At 63.5% G+C, this 10,908-nt stretch overlaps 1 protein-coding gene and 1 long non-coding RNA gene across 4 annotated transcripts in view; one reads left to right on the forward strand and one right to left on the reverse strand.

Moving 5' to 3' along the window:
- Window positions 1-360: 360 nt before the first annotated feature.
- Window positions 361-10,794, reverse strand: LOC132023709 (uncharacterized). 2 transcript variants are annotated; one of them, XR_009406031.1, is made up of 4 exons: window positions 10,714-10,775; window positions 8,849-9,378; window positions 7,011-7,169; window positions 361-5,116 (listed from the first exon to the last, which is right to left on the reverse strand). It is a non-coding gene; the product is annotated as an uncharacterized LOC132023709 (long non-coding RNA). The 2 variants fall into 2 exon arrangements; XR_009406030.1 differs by lacking the exon at window positions 8,849-9,378 and having other exon boundaries at window positions 10,714-10,794.
- KCNG2 (potassium voltage-gated channel modifier subfamily G member 2) overlaps window positions 9,362-10,908 on the forward strand; it is a 42,425-nt gene continuing 40,878 nt past the window's right edge. Inside the window, exon 1 of one of the 2 annotated variants that reach the window (XM_059409867.1) lies at window positions 9,362-9,456. The gene's annotated coding sequence lies outside the window, so the exon portion shown is untranslated. Of the gene's footprint in view, window positions 9,457-9,843; window positions 9,960-10,908 lie in introns of those variants that run through there. The other variant, XM_059409866.1, reaches the window with a different exon arrangement.

Below are 10,908 nucleotides of genomic sequence, written 5' to 3' on the forward strand. Positions count from 1 at the left end.
CCGCACCGGATTCCCGCAGTCGCTGTCCACGCTGCTGGCTGAGCGGGTCTTCCCTGGGACAGCTCGGCTGGCTTCTGCTCTGACGGGCGCCTTCTCTGACCAGAGCCTCGGCGAAGGCTGCCCCGACTTCAGACGCCGGCTCGGCTCCGGCCGCACGAGAGCGAGGACTCGGCCGGGTCCCGCACCAGCCCAAGGCGGGTGACGCACGGGCAGGCAGAGCTTGTGCGAAATCACTGATGGAGCCTGAATTCTCGGGGACTCGGGGAAGACGCGCCGGGTTCGCCGTCCACGCCTACCCCTGCGATTCCCGCCTCGGGGCTTTAGGGGACGATGGGGGGTCACCGGCCAGGACTAGGGGCGGCCTTGTTGGGGGGGAGGGGCCGTTCCTGACTCAGCAGCACACTGGTGCATGGTTCTGTCCCGTGCCTGTTGCCAGGGTCACGCCGTCCCCCGCTGCGACGAACAGTCGGCCTCGAGCAAGCACAACAAGCCGGGGTCTGGCGCTCGGTTCCGCCAAACTGTACTCGCCGCGTTACTAAACACCCCTCCCCCCATGGCAACAGCACCAGAGGACGTCTGAGAGGAAGTCTAAGTGGGAGAACCTCATTTCAGCTCTAAAATACATGATTTTCTTTATTCTACGAGGATCTGGGGTGTGGACGTCAGATAACACCATGACGCTCACGTGGTGTCTCTACCACCTCCATGGGGACGTCCGGCCATGTCTGGACAGTCTTGGTTATGTATGGGGGCAGCTGGGGTGCTCCTGAGCATCCCGTGGGGCCCAGGACAGCCCCCCACCCCGAGAAATGACCCGCCCGAACGCTGAGGGAGCCGCGCTGAGAGGTCACGGTGCGGGCTGTCCTGAGCTCTGTCCGGCCTGCACGGGCCCCACCATCCCAGCCCGACCCGCCAGGGAGTTGAGCCTCTGGACACAGTGGTATTATTCTGGGACAGAAAGGAGACGGCGGATCCTTAGAACGACTCCGGCCTCAGGGCCTCTGTCCACGTGCGCCGCCGGCTGAGAACGACCGGAGAGGACAGTGGGGCCAAGATGCAGAAGGACAGAAACGGACCCAGGACTTCGCCGAAACCCTACACTCAGGCCCGCGGGGGCCGAGCTGTGGCCTGAGCAAGTACGTTACGGGGCTGAGCCTCCCGAAGGTGAAGCCAGCTGGAGAACATTTCTCAGGCCGAGCCCGAGTCCTGGCGGCTCTACGGCCACGACGCCTGCGGGTTTCCGTGAAGGAGGCAAAGTGCGTCCACACAGCAGAACGGCCCCTTGGCTGGCCCTGGAGGAGCGCGGAGTGTCTTCACAAACCCTACAGCCCCTTCCCTCTGATCTGGAATGGAACGTGTCCAAATTACTTTTCTCTCCTTCCTTTTGTAATAAATTAGGGGTTTCTCCTGCTGAACTTTACTGTCCAGTCGTCCTCTGGTTGGGAACAGCACTTCTCAGCCTCCGCGTCTGACCGCACGGCCTGAAAAACTCCAAGTCTCTCCGGCGCGAAACCTGCCTTGGCAGAGGAGCAGGTCGCGCCGGTCGGAGGGGAGGCAGCGCGACGCTCCTCCCGCGGCTGAGAGCAGAGCGGGCGTGGGGGGCCCTCGCACCCCACCTGCTGCTGTGGTGAAAGTCGCACGCGTTCTTTCCAGGGAATACGGAGAAGCAAAAAGCGCCCGCGACCCCCGGCCCCCCGGGGCCCAAGCGGGAGCACATGTGAGAGACTTTAACACGAGGCACCGGGTCACCTCACCCTTTACTGTCCCCGTGTCCCAAGGATGCCTCACGGACGCGTACACAGGCTACTCTCCGCGCGTCCGGGCAGTCTGGGGGTTCCCTGTGGGCGACATGCTTCCGTCCACAGTCCAGCGCCTGAACTCACCCACCCCGATCCGCCACCCACGGGGACGACCCGACGAGGACAGCGGGGGCCCTGAGAAGGCGCGCCCCTTGCAAGGAGAGGTGACGTGGGGTTCTGGTGAGCCCTCCCCTTGCGAGTGAGCCTGCAGAGTTGTCAGGCGTCTGTCGGTTCGGTTCCGTCTGGTCCCTCGGGACGGAGCCGCCTCACATGTTCTCACAGGACGAGGGAAGGACAGCGTCCACGGCCCATGGGGCGCTCCCTCCGGGCTGGGGGCTGGACGCCATTCTTCCCGAGCGACGCTGCACTCGCGGTCGCCGTCAGCCTTGCGCAGACCAGCGGGGCCGGGAGCTGCCGCAGAGGGACCCTGGGGGAAGCGAGCAGACACCTGCACTGAAGGCCCATCTGCTCTGAGAGGTAAATAACTCGGCTTCTCTGGCGGGCAGAGACGGTCCTGATCTCCAGCCCGAAACAAAGGCAAAGCCCCCACCGCAGGCGTTAGAGGATGGGGTCCCTCCTTGGCCGCAGGAGCCCCGGCCGGCAGACAGAGAGGACGTCTGCGGCCCCGGACGCGCCATCAAAGGACACTTGTTATTCGGCCGAACTCCGGGAACGCAGCGACCCGCCTCACCGGGACACACCCTCCCGCGGTTGGAGTGCACCGAGGGCCGTGCCCGCCAACCCCAGACCCCAGGCCGCGCACGCCCCCGACGCCACAAGGAGCCCTGGATGCAGACCGTCTCCATCCACCTCTGCCGTCATGCTTGCCGTGTTTCTGCCGAAGCCTTTATGGACACGTGAGTCCGCGTGGACTCCGGTTCTCCGACCCTCAAACCGCCAGCCCCGTCGCTGCCGTCAGAGACCAGACACCGCCGGCCAAGCCCTCAGAGGCTCCTCAGGGTGTGACGTGGGGAAGGCGACTCCTGACTCTCCTTCCTTCCCAGGGTGCAAGGTGACCGCCCACAGGGCCGTTCCGAAATGGCAGAAAATGTTTCAGTTGACCCCTTTGGCCAGCAGGGACCTCCCTTCCCCGCACCTGGTTTCAAAAGTTTTCTGATCAGTTGTTTCAAATGCAGGAAACGTGACCAGTTGCTGCCGAACTGTAAAATGACTCTTCCCTTCAGAAAACTTGGACGACGGCGCTGAAGGACAGCGGCTCTGAGCCCCAAGCACAGCGGCTGTTCTCGCCCGTGAGCGAAGCTCGCAGGACGGTTCCCTCCGGCTCAGTGCCGTCCCCACGCCGCAGCCAGGAGGCCACCCACGGTCTTCAAAGGCCCCAGAAGTAGGGGCCTCCGCCATCCGCCCGTCTGTCCTTTGCTCCTTCCGAGCTCTACCGGGGGCAAGCCTTCCAGACAGTTCCTCAGACCTCTGACCCTGAGCCAGAGGAGCCCTACGCGTTCCCACAGGAAGCATCGTCTTTGCTCTTTGAACAAACATAACGGATATAAGGCAGGGCCCGCCACAGGCAAGATGCTGTTCCAGGCTCTGTGAGCGACACGGGCACCTGCCCTCCAGCACAGGTGGGATGCGGGACCAGACGCACAGGCCTGCACAGACGCACGTACGCACACGCGCACACACACGCCTCAGCCATGTGCACACACGCCACAGACACACGTGAACCACTCCAGGTTAAAACACGTCAGGTGGCAGGCGTGAAGGGCCCGGAGTCCCAGCACACAAGGCAGGGCCGCTGTGCCCTGGGGTGAGTGTGGGGACACACGTGTTCTGTGGCTCTCGGCGGCGTCCAGGCACAGGCGGCTCTGTCTGCGCGTCTGCTCTCCCCCGGACCAGATCAGAGCGCGGGCTGCAGAACCAGACGCAGACGCGGACCACAGCTCTCGTCGGAATTCCAGCAACAGGACAGCGACGCACGGCACAGACCGTGGACGCCACAGAGGCACACCCAGGCCTCGCACCCCCACGGGCAGCAAATCAGACCAGACCCCCCAGGAGGGCTGTCGGGCACCCGGACCGCGTGAGCGGAGATCTCCGGCTGCGAACCCAGGGCAGGATACATCCAGCCCCAGCCTGACTCACAGCGCTCCCCCCACAGAGCCCGGGGGGTGACCCTCCCAGAGCCCTCCTGTCACCCTGCCGGCAGCCACCCATGGACGTGCATGGAGGTCCCAATGCTGCCTTGTCCAGGGGCCTCATCGTGTGCCCGATATTCCAGATGGGCCAGGCCAGATGCCTTCTGGCTTGTAGGAGGCGTGACACAAGCTACCTCCTTGCGCGTGTCATATGCCGGGACAGGGCCTGCCCCCGCCCGTGCCCCCTCGAGCCTGACGGCAGCACACACTCCCCACGGCAGAGGCCAGCGGCGGCCCGGCAGCAGGGCCGTCAGTGCCGTGGGGACACCGTGCTCCTCGTTAGCAAACCCTAGGAGCCAGCGTGTGGAGGGTGAAGCCCGCAGCCATGCAGGGCTTTCGTGGGCGCCCTGCAGCCACGTGGCCGGTGTGGTCACGGGGCCGGCAGACCCAGCCTCGGCCGGCCCCTGGATGCAGCCGGGAGGAGTTTGTGCGAGGAATGTGCGAGCCAGGGCGTGAGGCTGAACATGAGCTCAGGGAAACTTCGAGCAGAAAGGCGACTCCACCTTAGAAGTCTAAGGGCTCCACACGTCCGCAGCAGCCACGGTCTTCTCTTTATCTGGAAGGGAGGGGCCCACTTTTCCAGAAGAGCAGCACAGCCAGACCACGGAGGGTGTGTGGACTCTGGCCAGGACGGACCTTTGACCTGAGCCAGGAGGGGGTCTGTGAGGGCCGCTCTCTGGTCGCCAGCCTAGGGAGGTGACTGACGGCGGCCCCTGCACACACAAAGCATCGGGACGCCGAAGAAGCTGGGCTCTGGGGTTTTCTCTCAGAAGCTGGTGACCCCAGCAGGATGCGGACAGCAGGCGCCCCTCTGCCCGAGGCACCTTGTGGACAGCTCCGTCTGCCCCTTCCTGCCACGGGACGTGGGGAGCCGTGGCCATGGGGCTGGCAGGGTTGTCTGCATGTGCCATAGCCGTGCCCACTCCCTGGGCCGCCTCCGCGCGGCTGTCCTCTCCAGGGAAGTTCCTGTCATCGTGCGACTGCGGGGGCTCGGGGGTTCCTGAGGACGGCAGCTACGCGGCGCACAGGCTGGGAAGCGCCGCCGCATGCTTCCTGCGAGTCCCAGGACAGCTGTCAGTTCTATCGGGTGGTTGTGCTGGGGGAGACGACCGGCGCTTTCTCTCTGTCTCCTTTGGTCGCGGTACCGGCTCCGGCCTCCAGGACCTGGGGGTGGGCACACACAACCGTGAGGCAGCAGCCCCCCACCCCCCCCGTCTCCACAGAGCCCTTTCCCCCATGGGCCCGCCACGGGTTCAGCCCGTCCACCCTGTGGGGTTGCTCAGGGCGTGCATCGCGCAGTTCCTGACCCCCGGAGGGCAGCGCGGGGTCTGATGTCCCTGGGCCATGGAGCCGTTTCTCTGATGCCTGAACTAGTCCTTGCTGAGCTAGACGGAGGCAACCGAAGGGCGGAGGGCTCTGCTCTCTTCACAGATAAGTAATTTCTCTGCAGAACGTCAGTAATGCCATAGAATTCTGGGAAAAAAGCAAGTCCCAGTCACGCAAAACCCTGTCCAGCATAGTACTCAGGACGGAGCGATCCAAGCAGTTTCAAGTGTGATCACATCGACCGTGAGCTACTTCCGCAAGGCAGGGCCAGTGAACTCCAACGCTGAGCAGGTGTGTGGAAAGTCAATGCTGGGAGACGGCCCTGAAGGAACCGCGCTGCGCTCTCCGGGCTGGGAACACTGCGTCACCGTCGGAGCAACTCTGGGGAGCGGCGTGTGAGTCGCCCACAAGCACACGGACCCTGAGAGCATCCAGCCAGGGAGCCGCCACCGCACAGCCGGCCCAGAGGGAAGGGCCTGGTCCCAACCGCCAGCGGACACAGGGCAGTGCGTGCAAGTCCCCGCTTGTCCAGAGTGGAGCGGGAGCTGACGGCTAAGCCTGGCCAAGAGCCCCCGTGGGTGCCTTCGCCGGCGCCCACATATCTGGCCAAACGGACAAAACTGCAATCGCACGTTTCCTGCTGTTCTCTCCCCGAACCACAGGGAGGAGGGAACGGCGCGGTCGCTGCTCCGTCAGGACCACCGCGAGGTAAGTGCGTCCACAGCTCAGGAGATGGATTCCCATCTGGAGCTCAGATTAAGGTAACAGAAATGGGGAGCCGGGACTTTGGGATGAAAAGTAACGAACAAAGGAGAAAATCTGAGAAAATCTGAGAAAGCTCAAAGGCAGGCAGGACGCTTGATCCTTCAAACGCGGGAGGGACGAGCCGACGAGAGAGAAGCTGATGCAGCCAGAGCCGCGCTCGCCCTCCAGGGTTTCAGCAACCGCAAGACGGCTGGACCCAGAAACACTGCACTCAGGAGAAAGAAAAGCCTGAGGACAGAAATGCAGACAGAGAAGTGTTTCCGGTCGCAGCTGAGTGAAGCCGCGGGGGGACCCACGTCTCAGAGGGGGGCAGGCGTCCGAGGCCGCGTCCTCTGTCACGAAAGCAGAGAACAAGGAGCGAAGAGTCAGCCGGGGTCAGCCGGGGTCGCAAGATGGGGGAGCCGGGGCAGGCCAGGGCTGTGGGGGCACGACCGAGTTCTAGCCCCCAGGGACCCACGGGCCAGGTGGGGAACACAGGGGCCGGCACTCCCTGCTGCCCGGCCGGGGTGGCCAAGAGGAGAATAGCCTGAACCGACCACAGTGGTGGCAGCACGCCTCTGGGAGCACCCTAAAAACCACGGAATCGCACACTTTAAATGGGTGAGTCATCCGGAGTCGGAATCCTACCCCAATGAAGCTGTGGCCAGAACCAAAAAAACAAAAACAAAATAAAAAACAAAAGGAAGGACTGTATCCTCTCTTGGTTCGAAAAGCAGCCAAGAAATGAAAACTCATGAAATTATAAATCTCTGTAAATTGACTCCTCGACGGTGTCAGTGAGGACGGCACCAGACGTCCGTCTGCAGGAGTGACCGCCGGCTTCCTCGCCGCGCACCACCACACCGCCTGCGCGAACACGCTCAGGGCCCGGCCCCGGGCCAAGGACCCAGAAGGCGAGAACAAACGGTGCCCGGCTCAGGGGGCTTCCCTTCTGCCAAGACAGAGATCAGCAAGTACGCGCACAGACCTTCTGCTCCTTCAAGGAAATGAGTGATCAGTTCCGTCCACCACCAGGACCCGCCTGAGAGCTCAGCGGTCCGGACTCAGCAGCACCGCCGTGGTCGAGATGCGCCTGCAGAGACGCTCATGGCCGTGATGGTCTCACATGAGCGAAACACGGGAGAAGCTGTAAATGTCAAATAAGAGAGTTTTGGTTAAGGTTCAGTACTAGCCTCCAGAGGGGACTCTATGCCACTATTTAAAATAACAGAGGGACGCCTGGGGGGCTCAGTCAGTGAAGCATCTGCCCTTGGCTCAGGTCATGATCCCAGGGTCCCGGAATCAAGTCCCGCATCGGGCTCCCTGCTCAGTGGGGAGCCTGCTTCTCCCTTCTTGTTCTCTCTCTGTCAAATAAATAACTAAAATCTCTTAAAAATTAAAAAAAAATTTTTTTTTAATTGGCCTTGGTGCCTGGAAAACATTGTTTCATTTCTTGTTAAGGAGTGACAATCCGGCATATGTTACGGTGCTGTTTTTGAATATAAACTAACAAAAATATATTTTTACATCAAAAGAGAGCAAAATGCTTGGTACAAACGTCAGGTTCTCGAACGAGAGCAGGGATAGGTTCTGGATGGCACAGTTGGGAAAATCACAGGGTTTATTTTCCCCTTTGCATTTTTCCCAGAAAGTTTTCTGATTTTCTACAATGAGCATGTAATATAGATACATATTTTTTGTAAATATTTGCTCCTTTTCCAAGACAGAAGCTACACACAAATACGAATGTGTTAGCCAGGACGCGAACTGAACGTTATTTAGGAAAAGCAGCAGACGGGGGCTGAGCCTGGGGGGCTCAGATGGTTGGGCGTCTGCCTTCGGCTCAGGTCATGATCTCAGGTCCTGGGATTGAGCCCCGCATCGGGCTCCCAGCTCCGCAGGGAGCCTCCTTCTCCCTCCCCGCTGCCTCTGCCCCTGCTTACGCTCTCTCTCTCTCTCTCTCTCTCTCAAATGAATTTTAAAAAGAAAGAAGCCGCAGAGAGGCTGCGGGATGGTAGGGTCCATCTGCTTCCGCCCGCCCCTGGGAGCCCGCCCCTGTGGACCACCATGAGCACAATGGCAGCAGTGCTGGGACTCGAGGCCACGTGGCTGCCGGAGGCCAAGACACCAGCAGGAGCCCCTCACGCTGCGGCCTTGCAGTGATTTCAACAAAAAACAGAAACACAGAAAAACACTGGGAGGTTCGGACGCCGGGAACACACGTGACACAGGGGCACGAGACGGAAAATCACTCCGTGAGCTCAGTTCCCCCGAAGTTCGCACAGAGCCCGCCCGGCACCGCTGAGATGCCTGGTTCCTTCTACCACATTTCCCAAAGGCTTTCGACAGAGACTCCGCGGACGCCTCCCAAGCACCTGGACTGGTCTCGATGGGAGGCAGCTGGCGCTGCGCCAACGGTCAGGCCAGGCGGACGGCAGCAAACCCCAGGCAGAGCCCCGCTCCATTGGCCAGGACGGTGCCACGCCCGGTGCCACGCCCGATGTCCCTCCCGCTGAAGGTGAGGGACAAGCCAGTACAATACGATTCGGCTTTCTGAGACAGCGCGTTTCGTTGTAAAGATTCTGTTTATCTGACAGAGAGAGACACAGCGAGAGGGGGAACACAACCAGGGCAGTGGGAGAGGAGGAAGCAGGCTCCCCGCAGAGCAGGGAGCCCCATGTGGGGCTCGATCCCAGGACCCTGAGATCATGACCTGACCGAAGGCAGAGACTTGACGACGGAGACCCCCAGGCGCCCTGAGACATCTAATTTTAAAGAACCAAATGATTGAAAGTTATGGATCAGGAAAAATAACAAAACAACTACCTCTAGAGATTTCTGCTGTCCTGCAGAAGGGGCGAGGGGCTCGGCCAGGAGGCCCAGAGGCCCGTCAAAGGTGCAGGGTCTGGAGAGCAAGTGTGGAAATGTCCTCCTGGGAGGACCCGCGAGGGGTCATGCCGAGTCTGAGAACCACGGACCCACCGCGACAGCACCTGTGAATGACCCGCGGTCGGGGCTCCCAGCTGCCCCACGCGGGGAACTTTCCCAGGGCTTTCTCGTTTGCTCACTGACGTTACACGTTTTCTCCTGGTGGGAGGCTTCTGGGTTACAGCTCCTGGCCTCCTGGTCTGGGCAGCAGCCGTATCCATTCTGCCCAGCAGCACCTGCCCCAGGAGGGGGTTCTGCTAACTTAAGGGGGACTGCGCGCGCCCTCGGAACAGTCCCAGGGACATCCTTCCCGGGGAGAGATGGCCTTTCACCTGCGGGGCCAGGCTTCTCCGATCCAGTGAGTGTTTCTGCGGAGAAGAAACCTTCCTTCCCGGGTATCCCCGTTCAGGCTCAAGTCGGGACACTTCCTGCAAATGCCAGCGATGAAACAGTCTCTTTACCAGAGCGGCGCAGGCCATCCAAGAGCCGTGACACAGAGGTCACCGGTATGTGAGGCCCGGGCAGCGGCTCCCCCGTCTGGCCAAGCGTCTCCAGACTCCAGAGCTTTCCCCAGGGCTCGCAGGACAGCGCCCAGTGGGGCAGACCCTGGTTCTGCCGCTTACCCCCAGGGTTGCTTCGGGTGGGTTAGGAGGGATGGCGGGGCGGGTCTCTGCGGCTGCAGCCAGTGCCGGGTGTGAGCGCGCGTCTGGGACGGAGTGTGAGCGCGTGGGGGGTGCCCCAGAGCGTCCGCTCCAAGCGGACCCAGCCCTGCGCTCCCTGCCCGGCCCGCAGGCCGTGCGCCCAGGTGTCTGCCCCCGGGACTACGGCCGGGCGCGAGAGGGCGCCGCGCCACCGCCGCCGGGCGGATCGCCGGGGCCGAGCGGGGCCGGGGGCGGCGCACGGGGCGGTGCCGGACTTCGCGGGCTGCGGGCTCCGGAGAAGCCGCGCTCCGCCCCGAGGAGGCCGCGGCCAGGCGAGCCAAGCGGCGGCCCCGAGTCCGGGCCTCGAGGTAAAGTTGCGCGCGGGGCATAAGCGGGGCCTGCGGAAGAGGCAGGAGGTCTACACCCGGGGCCGTGGCGATGGGCAGCGGGGAGGGAGGGTCTCCAAGGGAGGGTTCCCGGCAGGAGCAGGGACAAGGGGGCGCGGCGCGGGGGACAGGTCTACACTGGAGTCTCTCCGGGCCAGAGCGGGGCGAGGGGCAGGGGTGTCGACACCGAAGGGGCCGGGGCCGGAGCACGGCAAGGGGAGTGCAGGCGCCCGTCCCGACGCGGCGCTGCTCCCGCGCGCAGTCGCTCCTCGGTTTCGCCGTGGAGACGGGGGCGGGGGGCAGTTGAAGCGCCCTCCGGACGCCCGGGGCCACCCGACGCCGGACGGGGCTGTGCGGGACGCCGCCCGCAGCCCCCCGCCGAGATCCTAGACCCCCGCAGGCCGGCGGGCGCCCTGGGGGAGGTGCGCACGGGCCCTGGCCGCTGGGTGCGCTTCCACGGAGGTCCGGGCGGCCGCGGCCCGAGCCTGCTTCCTGCCTCCGACCCGTCTGTCCGCGTCGGGTCTGCGGGAGCCCGGGTGGGGGGAAGGGCGGGAGGGCCGAAGCCGCGACCGCCCCGCGGGGGGTGACCCGGGCTCCCCCTGCGCTCGCCCCCGCTTGGTAGGTGGGCGCACCCGGCTCGCGTGAGAAGGGGGCGGGACGTGGGCGAGTGCGGGCTCGTGGGGGCCCTTTCCTCGCCGCTTCTCGCCGCCCCTCACACCCACCCCTGCACACGCACCTGGCAGGCATACACCTTCCTCCCAGCCGGCCTTCCCCGGCTCCCCGGGGCGCAGACCTGACCCGTGAGGGGGTCCCGGCGCCATCAGCCGCGAATTCTGCAAACTCAGGAGCGGTCCGAGCCGCTGGAGGGGCCTCCCACACCCGCGCGGGGAGAGCAGATCCCAGGAGGGGGCGGGGGTGGAGGGCGCAGGGG

This window comes from Mustela nigripes, chromosome 8 (genome assembly GCF_022355385.1).
Source record: "Mustela nigripes isolate SB6536 chromosome 8, MUSNIG.SB6536, whole genome shotgun sequence".
In the NCBI taxonomy this organism is placed as follows: Eukaryota; Metazoa; Chordata; class Mammalia; order Carnivora; family Mustelidae; genus Mustela; species Mustela nigripes.